Consider the following 13,676-nt stretch of genomic DNA (forward strand, 5'->3'; position numbering starts at 1 on the left):
CAGTTTGATTTTGCTTTTTCAATTGTTTTTGTGACTTCATATGATCATCAACCTATAGAAAACATAAAATGACAATGGGAAATAGAAATTTAACATAGATAAGTAAAATTGGGTTGCTTCCCAACAAGCGCTTCTTTAATGTCAGTAGCTTGATAGTGGGCTCTCATGGAGCCTCACAGATACTCAGAGCATGATGATGGCCTCTCAACACCAAACTTAGAGTTTGGTTGTGGCCTCCCAACACCAAACTTAGAGTTTGAATATGGGGATTTTGTTTGACTCTGCATTGAGAGAAGCTTTTCATGCTTCCTCTCCATGGTTACAGAGGGAGATCCTTGAGCTTTAAACACAAGGAAGTCCTCATTCACTTGAAGGAGCAATTCTCCTCTGTCAACATCAACCACAGCTCTTGCTGTGGCTAGGAAGGGTTTGCCAAGGATGATGGATTCATCCATACACTTCCCAGTGTCCAGGATTATGAAATCAGCAGGGAGAATTGTCTGCCATCTCTAGTGAGATTCTTGCAGCTTGTACCTCAAGGATTCCTAGCTTCTCCATTACAGAAAGAGGCATGAGGTTTATGCTTGACCCTAGGTCACACAGAGCCTTCTCAAGGGTCATGGTGCCTATGGTACAAGGTATTGAGAACTTTCCAGAATCCTGTCTCTTTTGAGGTAATCTCTGCCTAGTCAAGTCATCCAGTTCTTTGGTGAGCAAGGGGGGTTCATCCTCCCAAGTCTCATTACCAAATAACTTGGCATTTAGCTTCATGATAGCTCCAAGGTACTTAGTAACTTGTTCTTCAGTAACATCATCATCCTCTTCAGAGGATGAATATTCATCAGAGCTCATGAATGGCAAAAGTAAATTTAATGGAATCTCTATGGTCTCAGTGTGAGCCTCAGATTCCCATGGTTCCTCATTAGGGAACTCCTTGGAGGCTAGTAGATGTCCATTGAGGTCTTCCTTAGTGGAGATCACTGCCTCTTCCTCCTCTCCAAGTTCGGCCATGTGGGTTATGTTAATGGCCTTGCACTCTCCCTTTGGATTCTCTTCTGTATTGCTTGGAAGAGTATTAGGAGGGAGTTCAATAACTTTCTTGCTCAGCTGACCCACTTGTGCCTCCAAATTTCTAATGGAGGATCTTGTTTCAGTCATGAAACTTTGAGTGGTTTTAATTAGATCAGAGACTATGGTTGCTAGGTCAGAATGGCTCTGCTTAGAATTCTCTGTCTGTTGCTGAGAAGATGATGGAAAAGGCTTGCTATTGCTAAACCTATTTCTTCCACCATTATTGTTATTGAAGCCTTGTTGAGGCCTCTGTTGATCCTTCCATGAGAGGTTTGGATGATTTCTCCATGAAGGATTATAGGTGTTTCCATAGGGTTCTCCCATGTAATTCACCTCTTCCATTGCTGGATTCTCAGGATCATAAGCTTCTTCTTCAGATGAAGCTTCTTTGGTACTGCCAGTTGCTGCTTGCATGCCAGACAGACTCTGAGAAATCATATTGACTTGCTGAGTCAATATTTTGTTCTGAGCCATTATGGCATTCAGAGTATCAATCTCAAGAACTCCTTTCTTCTGACTTGTCCCATTATTCACAGGATTCCTTTAAGAGGTGTACATGAATTGGTTATTTGTAACCATTTCAATGAGTTCCTAAGCTTCTGCAGGAGTCTTCTTCAGATGAAGAGATCCTCCAGCAGAGCTGTCCAATGACATCTTGGACAGTTCAGACAGACCATCATAAAAGATACCTATGATGCTCCATTCTAAAAGCATGTCAGAAGGGCACCTTCTGATCAATTGCTTGTATCTCTCCCAAGCTTCATAGAGGGACTCACCATCCTTCTGTCTAAAGGTTTGGACTTTCACTCTAAGCTTACTCAATTTTTGAGGTGGAAATAACTTTGCCAAGAAGGCATTAACTAGCTTTTCCCAAGAGTTCAGGCTTTCTTTAGGGTGTGAATCCAACCATGTTCTAGCTCTGTCTCTTACAACAAAGGGAAAAAGCATAAGTCTATAGACCTCGGGATCAACCCCATTGGTCTTGACAGTGTCACAGATTTACAAGAATTCAGCTAAGAATTGATGAGGATCTTCTAATGGAAGTCCATGAAACTTGCAATTCTGTTGCATTAGAGAAACTAATTGAGGCTTAAGCTCAAAGTTGTTTGCTCCAATGGCAGGGATTGAGATGCTTCTCCCATAGAAGTCAGGAGTAGGTGCAGTAAAGTCACCAAGCACCTTCCTTGCATTGTTGGCATTGTTGTTGTTTTCGGCTGCCATGTCTTCTTCTTGTTTAAAAAGTTCTATTAGGTCCTCTATAGAGAGTTGTACTTTAGCTTCTTTTAGCTTTCTCTTTAAGGTCCTTTCAGATTTAGGATCAGCTTCAACAAGAATGCCTTTGTCCTTGCTTCTGCTCATATGAAAAGAGAGGAGAAGAAAATATGGAATCCTCTATGTCACAGTATAGAGATTCCTTGATGTGTCAGAGGTAAAGAAGAATAGAAGGAGAAGGTAGAGAAGAAAGAATTTGAACTTATCAATAGGGATAGAGTTCGAATTGTACATTGAGGAGGAGTGTTAGTCCATAAATAGAAAGATGTGAGAAGAGGGGAAGAATTTTCGAAAATAAAGTAAAAATATTTTGAAATAATTAAGAAAAATTTTTAAAATTTGTTAATTGATTTTCGAAAACTAAGATTGGGAAAGAAATTAAGTGATTTTGAAAAAGATTTTGAAATTAGAAATAAAAAAGATATGAGTAATTTTGAAAAAGATGTGATTGAAAAGACATGATTGAGAAGATATGATTGAAAATCAAATTAAAAAGAAGAAAGTTTTTTAAAAATTAAAGTTGATTACTTGACCAACAAGAAATTAAAAGATATAATTCTAGAATTAAAATTTTTTATCCTTTCTTAATAGGCAAGTAACAACTTGAAAATTTTGAATTAAATCACTAATTGTAGCAAGGATTTTCGAAAATAGTAATAAATAAAAAAATTGAAAAGAAATTGATTTTGAAAAGATATGATTGAAAAGATATGATTTGAAAAAATTTGATTTTGCAAAATTATGAAAATTTGAAAAAGATTTGAATTAAAAACAAAATCTTCCCTTTAGTGTCCTCCTGGCGTTAAACGCCCAGAAATGCATCCATTCTGGCGTTTAACGCTCAAAATGCTACCTTTTTGGGCGTTTAACACCCAGCCAGGTACCCTGGCTGGCGTTTAAACGCCAGTTTTCCTTCTTCACTGGGCGTTTTGAACGCCCAGCTTTTTCTCTGTAATTCCTCTGCTGCCTGTTCTGAATCTTCAATTCTCTGTATTATTGACTTGAAAAGATACAATTTTACAAAATTTTTTGAAATTTTTTTTTTGATGAGAAACTATAAAAAATGCAACTAAGACCAAATAAACAATGCATGCAAGACACCAAACTTAGAAGTTTGTATACTAAGGACTATAACAATTTAAAAATGCATGTAAGAAACAACAAAAGACACAAAATAAGAGAAATTAAAGATCAGAGCACTAAAATCATCAAGAACAACTTGAAGATCAATGAAGAACATGATGTATATATTTGAAAAATGCAAGAAGAATGCAATTGACACCAAACTTAAGATTAGACCCTAGACTCAAACAAGAAACATAAAATATTTTTGATTTTACAAATTTTATAAATTTTTTTGTTATTTTTCAAAAATTATATGGAAAAGAAAATAAAGAGATTCAAAATTTTTAATAAGAATTCCAGGAATCATGCAATGTTAGTCTAAAGCTCCGGTCCAGAAATTAGACATGGCTTACCAGCCAGCCAAGCTTTCAGTGAAAGCTTCGGTCCAAAACACTAGACATGGCCAATGGCCAGCCAAGCTTTAGCAGACCATTAGTCTCAACAGCAAAATTGATAGAAATCAACAAGCTCTTGTGATGATAAGTTGAAACCTCAGTCCAAAAGTTTAGACATGGTTTCACAACCAGCCAAACTTCAACAAACCATCATGAAACTCTAGAATTCATTCTTAAAAACTCTGAAGAACAGAATAGAAAATTTTTTGTATTTTTGAAAAAAAAATTTTCGAAAAAAATAAAAAGTAAAAAGCATAAACATAAAATAAAATTACCTAATCTAAGCAACAAGATGAACCGTCAGTTGTCCAAACTCAATCAATCCCCGGCAACGGCGCCAAAAACTTGGTGCACGAAATTGTGATCATCAATGGCGCCAACAACTTGGTACGCACAATTGTAATCTCAACTCTTTGTCACAACTCCGCACAACTAACCAGCAAGTGCACTGGGTCGTCCAAGTAATAAACCTTACGTGAGTAAAGGTCGATCCCACGGAGACTGTCGGTTTGAAGCAAGCTATGGTCACCTTGTAAATCTCAGTCAGACAAATTCAAATGGTTATGGAGAATTGATAAATAAAAGATGAATAAAACATAAAATAAAGATAGAGATACTTAGGTAATTCATTGGTAGGAATTTCAGATATGCGTATGAAGATGCTTTGTTCCTTCTAAACTTCTGCTTTCCTATTGCCTTCATCCAATCATTCATACTCCTTTCCATGGCAAGCTTTATGTTGGACATCACCGTTGTCAATGGCTACTTACCGTCCTCTCAGTGAAAATATTCCAAATGCGCTGTCACCGCACGGCTAATCTTCTGTCGGTTCTCGATCATGTTGGAATAGGATCCACTGATCCTTTTGCGTCTGTCACACGCCCAACACTCGCGAGTTTGAAGCTCATCACAGTCATCCCTTCCCAGATCCTACTCGAAATACCACAGACAAGGTTTAGACTTTCCGGATCTCAGGAATGGCCGCCAATAATTCTAGCCTATACCACGAAGGTTCTAATCTTATATTAGAAACCCAAGAGATACACATTCAAGGTTGTTTGCATGTAGAACGGAAGTGGTTGTTAGGCACGCATTCATGGGTGACAATGGTGATGAGTGTCACATAATCATCACATTCATTATGTTCTTGAGTGCGAATGAATATCTTGGAGAAGAAATAGAATTGAGTTGAATAGAAAATCAATTGTACTTTGCATTATGAGGAACAACAGAGCTCCACACCTTAATCTATGGTGTGTAGAAACTCCACCATTGAAATTACAAAAGTAATGAAGGTCCAGGCATGGCCGAATGGCCTGCCCCCATAAAGGTCTATGATAGCATAAGACTAATCAAAGATGGATGAAAATACAATAGCAAAAGGTCCTATTTATATAGAACTAGTAACCTAGGATTTACAGAAATGAGTAAACGATGCAGAATCCACTTCCGGGCCCACTTGGTGTGTGCTTAGGCTGGGTATTTAAGCTTTCATGTGTAGATACTTTTCTTGGAGTTCAACGCCAGCTTTTGTGCCAGTTTGGGCGTTTAACTCCAGCTTTTATGCCAGTTCTGGCGTTTTGACGCCATAATTTCTATGCTGACTTGGAACACCGGTTTGGGCCATCAAATCTCGGGCAAAGTATGAACTATTATATATTGCTGGAAAGCCCAGGATGTCTACTTTCCAACGCAATTAAGATCGCGCCAATTAAGCATCTGTAGCACCAGAAAATCCACTTCGAGGGAAGGGAGGTCAGAATCCAACAGCATCTGCAGTCCTTTTTCAGCCTCTGAATCAGATTTTTGCTCAGGTCCCTCAATTTCAGCTAGAAAATACATAAAATCTTAGAAAAACACATAATTTTATAGTAAAGTCCAGAAATGTGATTTTTATTTAAAAACTAATAAAAATATAATAAAAACTAACTAAAATATACTAAAAACATACTAAAATAATGCCAAAAAGCGTATAAAATTATCCGCTCATCAGGTACTTTGCACTATGTGTTGAAAGATACCACTCTAAATGCTTTATTTTCAAGTATTACCACTTGATACATAAGCACCACAAGCATTTAATTAGAGGAGGGAGCACCAAATTGAAGGTACATGATTAAAATAAACCAAAATGGCATTCGTGCATTTCCTCGAACACTTGGTGTGCAGTTATCAAGCAATGAGCAATTATGAGATACTTAACCAATTAGAAGCCCAAAATGAAATGTCAATCATCACACAACATCACTTACTGACAAAGATAATGAAAGATAACAAGAAGATCTACTAAAGCAATTCAAAACTCAAATTCAACATCCATGGAAAAGCAAGAAAAGAGAAAAAGTAAACAAACAAAAAGCAAGTAGCGCAATCATGCAACTAAAAGAGAAAAAAATGAATCAACAAGAAACATCTAACTAGAAAAGAGATTATGCAAAGAGAGTAAGAGATGAGATATAGAAGAAGTATAACCTTGAGAAGTGTAAAAGAATCAAGGTAGAATTTTCTCTTTGTGAAAATGAGAAAAAGATAGAAGAGATGTAATGCCACCGGAAGTGGTGGTGGTCGCCGCTGAGTGGCCGGAGACGGTGGTGAAGTATGGAAGCAGAAGGAGAAGGAAAAAGAGAAGAGAAGAGGTGATGGGAGAAGAAGAAGAAGAAAGGAAATAAGAAAAGAGGTGAGAAAGAGACAGAACAGGGCGCGCCAGGTTTAAAACTGGGTCGCGCAATTGACATGCGCACACACGGTGCGCTAGCGCGTCGATGAGAGTGGAGCGAGGGGTGCGTACGCATCCAGGGCGCATACGTGTGAAGTCAGTTGGGCTCCTGGCACAGAGTTGGCACAACTCTCTGCTTTTGTACCAGGGAGTTCATATTGCACAACCGAAGCGCGCGCGCACAGTGCGCTTGTGCGTCGATGGCCAAGTTGCAAGGGGCGCGCAGGCGGCATGCACGCTGGCGCGTGGGTGCCTGGCACGAAGTGGGCACAAGGTGGGCATAACTCTCAGATTTTTGGACCAGAGTATGAAATGCACCTCCGGCGCGTGCGCGCACAGTGCGCCTGCACGCGGTTGCCCCTTTTTACTTTTTTTTTCAAACAACATAGAAAGGTCTATTCTAACATATCCTTGGCATGTGTTTAAGCTAGTAGTCAAGAAAACATTCACAAATTCATGCACTATTCAAAACATAGCATTCTCTCTACTTCAACAATTTATCCATACCAAAATGATGAAATCTATATGAACATCCTAGTTATCCAACAAGATCAACAAAACTAGCATTCCTATGCAATCAACAACATCAAGAAGTCACAAAATGTACAAAAATATAGAACTAAAATCAAGAAGGTTTACACAAGGAAGATCTTACCACGGTGGGGTGCCTCCCACCAAGCACTTTTCTTTAACGTCCTTAAGTTGGACGGTCAGTTGCTCAAGCTTCTCCTCCTCTAGGTGCATCCGTTAGTAGGAACACCTCTAGCTCTTTTGGGAGCTTGTAGCCATGGTACTTCTTCACTCTATGTCCATTCACCTTGAAAGTTGCTTCACTTTTAGGATCAAACAGTTCCACCACCCCATAGGGCTTTATCTTCTTCACCTTGAAGGGTCCTTCCCATCTAGAACGGAGTTGCCAGGCATGAATCTAAGTCTCGAGTTGTAGAGGAGAACCTCATCACCTTCTTGAAAATCCTTCTTCTGGATGTGATGATCATGAAATGCTTTAGTCTTTTCCTTGTAAATCCGGGCATTCTCATATGCTTCGTTCCTCAAACACTCGAGCTCCTCTAGTTGTAATTTCCTGGCCACACCCGCCTTGGTTAAATCCATGTTGCACTGCTTTACCGCCCAATAGGCTTTATGCTCAATCTCTACCGGAAGGTGGCATGCCTTACCATAGATGATCCGGAAGGGACTCATCCCCAACAGAGTCTTGTAGGCCGTCCTATATGCCCATAGTGCATCTCCTAACCAGAGGCTCCAATCCTTCCTTTGTGGATTGACCACTTTCTCCAAGATTCTCTTAATCTCCCGGTTGGACACTTCCGCTTGTCCGTTGGTCTGTGGGTGATAAGCAGTGGCAACCTTATGCAATATCCCATAGCGCTTGAGCAGTGCCTCTACTTTCCTGTTACAAAAGTGGGATCATTGGTCACTCACGATTGCTCGTGGTGACCCATAATGGCATACAATGTGATTTCTAATAAAAGAAATGACGGTATTGGCGTCGTCAAGGCGGGTAGGTATTGCTTCTACCCACTTTGACACAGAGTCAACCGCTAACAGAATATATAGATACCCACTTGAGTTGGGAAACGGTCCCATAAAGTCAATACCCATACATCAAATATCTCACAGAACAACATAGGTTGCTGAGGTATCTCATCCCTTTGGGACGTGTTTCCCAACTTCTGACACTGATGGCAAGACACACAGAACCGGTTAGCATCCTTGAATAAGGTTGGCCACCAGAATCCACAATCCAACACCTTTTTAGCTGTTCGCTGTGGGCCAAAGTGGCCACCATATTCGGATGAATGATAAGCTTCAAGAATGTGTTGGATTTCAGATTCCGGGACACATCTTCGAATTACTTGGTCCACTTCCCTCCTCCACAAGTGAGGGTCATCTCAAATGTAGTATTTGGAATCACTCCTCAACTTGTCTCTTTGGTGTTTAGAAAAGTTAGGAGGGAAGATTTTTGAAACCATGTAGTTCGCCATTGGTGCGAACCAAGGAAAGCTATCCGACATAGCATGCAAACTATCCAATGGGAATGAGTCATTGATCGGAAATGGGTCAAATTTTAAATTCTCAAGGCAGCTTAAATGATCCGCAACTAAATTTTGAGACCCACTCCGGTCCCTAATCTCAATGTTGAATTCTTGCAAAAGCAAGATCCAACGTATGAGTCTAGGTTTTGACTCATTCTTTATCAATAAGTACTTCAAAGCTGCATGATCCGTGTATACCACTATCTTGGACCCTAGCAAATAAGATCTGAATTTATCTAAAGCATGAACAATAGCTAGGAGTTCCTTTTCTGTAGTGGTATAGTTGGATTGTGCTACATCCAATGTTTTAGAAGAGTAAGCAATGACATAAGGGAGTTTACCATCGCGCTGTGCAAGCGCGGCACCTACAGCATGGTTTGACGCATCGCACATTATCTCAAACGGTAGCATCCAGTTGGGACCTCGCACAATCGGTGCTGTGGTAAGAACTCTCCTTAGCTCTTCAAATGCACTCATACATGCACTCTCAAACTCAAAGTCCACATCTTTTTGGAGTAGGCGCGACAATGGCAAAGCAATCTTGCTGAAATCTTTAATAAAACGCCTGTAGAATCCTGCATGTCCCAAAAACGAGCGGACCTCCCTCACAGATGAGGGGTGAGCTAAAGTGGTGATAACATCGACCTTGGCCGGGTCTATAGAAATGCCTTCATGAGATACTACATGTCCCAACATTATGCCTTATCTTACCATAAAGTGACATTTTTCAAAATTCAAGACAAGATTAGTATCAACACATCTAGCTAAGGCCTTGGCCATGTTCTCTAAGCAACAATCAAATGAAGTTCCATAAACACTGAAGTCATCCATAAAGACTTCCAGACAATTCTCTATCAGATCAGAAAAGACACTCGTCATACACTGTTGAAAAGTAGCAGGTGCATTACATAGTCCAAATGGCATCCTTTTGTAGGCAAAGGTGCCAAAAGGGCAAGTGAATGTGGTCTTTTCCTAATCTTCAGAAGCAATGTGAATTTGGAAGTAACCAGTGAATCCATCAAGAAAGCAATAATAGGATTTACCCGCCAAACGGTCCAACATCTGATCGATAAAGGGCAAAGGGTAGTGGTCCTTCCTTGTGGCGGCATTCAATCTTCTATAATCAATGCACACTCGCCATGCATTTTGTACTCTCTTGGTGACCATTTCACCATCATCCTTTTTAATCGCAGTGATGCCCGATTTCTTGGGAACAACCTGGACCGGGCTCACCCACTCACTGTCAGAAATTGGGTATATGATACCCGCATCAAGTAGCCTAGTGACCTCCTTCTTTACCACATCAAGGATGGTTGGGTTGAGCCTCCTTTGTGGTTGCCGAACCGGCCTAGCTCCCTCTTGGAGAAATATACGATGCATGCACTTACGGGGGTCAATCCCCACAATATCGGCTAGGCTCCAACCAATTTCCTTCTTGTACTTTCTTAGAACATGTAGGAGCTTCCATTCCTCTTTGCTAAAGAGCTCACTAGCAATAATGACCGGAGAACAGGATGCTCTTCGGGAGGATGCTTCATGGCTTCTTCCAATTGAACTTGATAGTCTTGTCTCCAACCTCAAAGGAATATGTGCCGGTGAAGGCATCTAACTTGAATTTAGAGGTCTTAAGGAAGGGTCTACCAAGTAAAACGGAGGATGAGCTTCTATTTTCTGTTGGAGGCATTTCAAGGATGTAAAAGTCAACCGGAAAGACCAAGTGCTTGATCGCCACAAGTACATCTTCTGCTATTCCCATCACAGTGATCACACTTTTATCGGCTAAGGCAAACTTCGGTGCCGACTTCTTTAATGGAGCTAGATTCAACCGCACAAAGATGGAAAGCGGCATGATGCTTACGCAAGCTCCTAGATCACACATACAGTCATGAAATGGTTGAATACAGTCATGATCTCCATTCCCATTTACAATTAATTCATTTATGTTTCTACACTTTACATTCTTGCCATTTTCTTTTCTGCACTTTACTGCTTTTCTTTACTTTTAAGTCATTTACACCTCTGCTCATTTAAATTTCTGCAATCACAATCTATATTGCTCAGCTTGACTAATTCACCCATTGATTAAAATTGCTCAAATCTACCAATCTCTGTGGATTAGACCCCACTCCTAGTGGGTTATTACTTGAAGATATTTTTGGTGCACTTGCCAAAAGAACGGATTCATTATTTTATATGGGGAGTGAATTTCGGCCATCAAGTTTTATGGCGCCGTTGCCGGGGATTGGTTTGAATTTGATAATGATTGAATTGATGGGTAGCTAGATTAAGCACTTTTAATTACCTTGTTAATCATTTTAACTTCAGTTCTTTAGTTTTCTTAATTTTTTTATTTGATCATTTTAGCTGTTCATTGTTCATATTTCCATTTTTTTTACTGCTTTAATAACTGTTTGATTAACTGCATCAACTAAACTAACCACCAGTTTTAACAAGAAGTGACTCCTTCACTTGTCCTCTGTTTGTTGTTTATTGAATGTATGACAGGTAGAAGAGGAGAAACTTCATCCTCTTTTGATAATGAACCTGAGAGGACCTTTCTGAGATTAAGGACGGAAGCAAAGGGCAAAGGAATAGTTGGAGAGGAAGTAGTGGAAGAAGATCTGGGAGTTACTATGGAGGAAGAGGTGCATAACCTTGTTAGAGAAGATGCTGGCAACCATGTTGGGCAAGAAAGGGGAGTTTTAGGCTCTTACATCAACCCAAACCCAGGAAACTGTGGCAGCAGCATTCTAAAGCCAACAATCCATGCTAACAACTTTGAGTTGAAGCCTCATCTCATCACACTTGTCCAGAACAATTGCTCATTTGGATGGAATGCCCAAGTAGACCCCAACCAACATCTGACTACATTCTTAAGGATTTGTGACACTGTAAAGTCAAATGGTGTACACCCTGACACCTACAAACTACTTTTATTTCTCTTTTCTCTCAGAGATAAGGCAGCAAAGTGGTTGGAAGCATTTTTCAAGGAGAGCTTGACAACTTGGAATGATGTTGTGAACAAGTTTTTAGTAAGATTCTACCCTCCACAAAGAGTAAATAGATTAAGAGTTGATGTGCAAAACTTCAGACAGTAAGATGGTGAAACACTTTATGAGGCCTGGGAGAGGTTCAAAGACTTGACAAGGAAGTGCCCTCCGGATATGTTCAACGAATGGGTCCAACTACACATCTTCTATGAAGGACTGCCATATGAAGCAAAGAAAGCTGTAGACCACTCTTCAGGGGGCTAACTCAACAAGAAGAAGACCGTTGAAGAGGCCATAGATGTTATAGAGACTGTAGCCGAAAATGAGTACTTCTATGCTTCAGTAAGAACTCAAAAGAAAGGAGTGTTGGAGCTCAATTCGATGGATACTTTGTTAGCACAGAACAAGATGATTACAGCTCAATTAGCAGCCCTAACAAAGAAGATGGAGAAAAGCCAAGTCTCAGCTGTCTAAGCTCAAGCACCTCCATAAGAAGGAGATACACCAGAAGTTGAATGCGAATGGGAGCAAGCTAACTATGTGAACAATCCCTCTAGACCACCATATGATCCTAATGCCAAGACATACAACCCAGGTTGGAAGAACCACCCAAATTTTGGGTGGAGAAACCAACAAAACCACAGCCAATACCACAAACTATACCAATCTAACTAATACAACAACCATAACCCCAACCATCAATCAGGCAACAACAGACCCTATCACAACTCACAAAATATACCCTACCACAACTCATAAAATGCATCATATCACTTCACCCAGCAAACACACAACAACCACCATCAAGATACATCATCCTCAACCATGCAACCATGTGAAATCAGCAGCAATTTTGTAAAATTGGAGGCTGCCATAGCACAATTATCAGCACAACTGATAGGAACCATTTCCACTGTTCTGGAGAAACAAATGCAGGCTAAAAGATAGATAGATGCAAATCAAGAGGAGTTCAGATCCAACATAAGAAACAAAGGGGTAGCAATTTCAAAACTGGAAGCACAAATAGGGAGCTTGTCTAAACAAATGCCAATGCCTACACATACATTCCCCAGTGATACCATGGGTAACCCAAGAGGAGAATGCAAGACCATTACACTAAGAAGTGGAAAAGTTGTGGAGGAAACATTCCCAAGTCAAAGCAACCAAGAAGAAGAAGCTGCAAAGGAACCTGAAACCAAGAAAGAAGAAGAGACCCTTACACCATCCTCACCAAAACAAGTCCTAAAGCCTTATGTGCTAAAAGCACTCTATCCACAAAGGCTGAGGAAGGATGGAAAAGACAGTCAATTTTATAGATTCCTGGAAATCTTCAAGAAGCTCCAGATCAACATACCATTTGCTGAGGTATTAGAGCAAATGCCACTCTATGCCAAGTTTTTAAGGAAGCTCATGACAAGAAAAAAGAACTGGGGTGAAAAAGAAACCATAGTACTAACAGAGGAATGTAGTGCCATTATACAAAAAAAGTTTCCCCAAAAGATGAAAGATCCTGGGAGCTTTCAAATTCCTTGTATCCTAGGTGATATCAACATTGAGAAAGCATTGTGTGATCTCGGAGCCAGCATCAACCTCTTGTCCTTGGCTATGATGAAAAGAATGAGGATAGAAGAGGCCAAACCAACAAGAATGGAACTTCAATTGGTTGCTAGAACATTCAAGTTTCCTCATGGGGTGGTGGAGGATCTGTTAGTAAAAGTAGGGGAGTTTATTCTTCCAGCTGATTTTGTTGCGCTTGATATGGAGGAAGAGGCCAACACATCAATCATCCTAGGAAGTTGATGAAAGAATTTTTGTCGATGGTATAGAATTTCTCAAAATTAATTCTCGTTGCAAGTATAGTTCTACACCAACAAACAATCCTCCCAATAAAAAATTTGGTTGTCACAAATAACAAACCCCAAATAAGAATTAACTGAAGTATTTAAACTCCGGGTTGTCTCACAAGGAATTGTAATGAAGTGGTCAATTATTGGCTATGAAGGGACAAGGGGGTTTGATTGATAAGAGGGGCAATAAAATAAATGACAAG

The 13,676-nt window shown here is 40.0% G+C and overlaps 2 non-coding genes across 2 annotated transcripts; one reads left to right on the top strand and one right to left on the bottom strand.

Annotated features, from left to right (window-relative positions):
* Window positions 1–1,779: 1,779 nt before the first annotated feature.
* On the top strand, window positions 1,780–1,887 carry LOC112740046 (small nucleolar RNA R71). Its single transcript, XR_003170981.1, has one exon. It is a non-coding gene; the product is annotated as a small nucleolar RNA R71 (small nucleolar RNA).
* A 9,811-nt stretch (window positions 1,888–11,698) lies between these two features.
* LOC112739563 (small nucleolar RNA R71) lies at window positions 11,699–11,805 on the bottom strand. The gene has a single exon (XR_003170495.1). It is a non-coding gene; the product is annotated as a small nucleolar RNA R71 (small nucleolar RNA).
* Window positions 11,806–13,676: the final 1,871 nt, after the last annotated feature.

This window comes from Arachis hypogaea, chromosome 13, assembly GCF_003086295.3.
Source record: "Arachis hypogaea cultivar Tifrunner chromosome 13, arahy.Tifrunner.gnm2.J5K5, whole genome shotgun sequence".
Classification (NCBI taxonomy): Eukaryota; Viridiplantae; Streptophyta; class Magnoliopsida; order Fabales; family Fabaceae; genus Arachis; species Arachis hypogaea.